The sequence below is a fragment of the Herpailurus yagouaroundi genome, unplaced genomic scaffold, assembly GCF_014898765.1.
Source record: "Herpailurus yagouaroundi ecotype Mexico unplaced genomic scaffold, PumYag 160, whole genome shotgun sequence".
NCBI classification, from domain to species: Eukaryota; Metazoa; Chordata; class Mammalia; order Carnivora; family Felidae; genus Herpailurus; species Herpailurus yagouaroundi.
Window position 1 is genome coordinate 26,036,603 of NW_024412401.1, and position 1,068 is coordinate 26,037,670.

Here is a 1,068-nt window from a genome sequence, read left to right on the forward strand (position 1 = left end):
CTTTTGATCCTGGGAAATCCTAGGTATGTATATCTCAAAGAATTGAAAACGGGCACCCAGTCAAATACAATTACAGGCATGTTCGGGGCAGCACTATTCACAAAGGATGGAAATAACGGAAATATCCATCAATGGATGATGTATAAACTAATTGTGGTATACATACAGTGGAATATTATTTGTCCTTAAAAAGGAATGAAGTACTGATAGATACATGCTACAAGATGGATGACCCTAAAAATATCAAGCTAAGTGAAAGAAACCAAACATAAAAGGCCACATATTGTGATTCCATGTATATGAAATGTCCAGAATAGGCAAATCCAGAGAGACAGAAAATAGATTAGTGGTTGCCCAGAGATTGGGGGGGGGGGGGGGAATGAGGAGGGAATGGGGAGTCACCGATGGGTAATAAAAAATTTTCAGAACCAGAGATATTGGTTGCTCAACATTGTAAATGTAATAAATGCCACTGAATTATTCATTTTAAAGTAGTTAATTTTAGGTTATGTGAATTTCACCTTAATTAAAACAAAAAGTTCAACAGCCCTTTCCGCCCTTCTGAGCTTGGAATCTTCTCGACGGATACAGGACATAAGAAACACCTAGCCACCATCCTTGTGGGAGGTGCAATAAAACGTGCCTTGTTCTACACTTTGATCTGTTGTGCATTCATTGATCTGCGCGTGAATTTCCACTTACTCAGCACAAAGTGTCTGACCCAGGTCCTGGGCTCCAGACTGCACACACAGTCCCTGCCCTAGGAACGCGCAGCCTAGGGGGAGACACATCCCGCAAATAAAAAAAACAAAACAAAACAAAACTCCGTGATGAACCAAGCACGCGAGGGCCGGCTGTTTCGAGTAGCAGGGAGTCCCAAAAGAAAAGGGGAAAAGGGGGCCCTTTTCAAACCGAGGACTTGGACTGAGCTAACTCGTGTCCATGGCCGCCAAATCCCTTGTGACAAACGGATTCTTTTGTTGTTCAAGGAGATGAAACACAGTTTCTCGGGGCCTCCAGGAGCCCCTCCGCAGAGGTGGGAAGAGGGAACTCAATCAGCACTGGGAT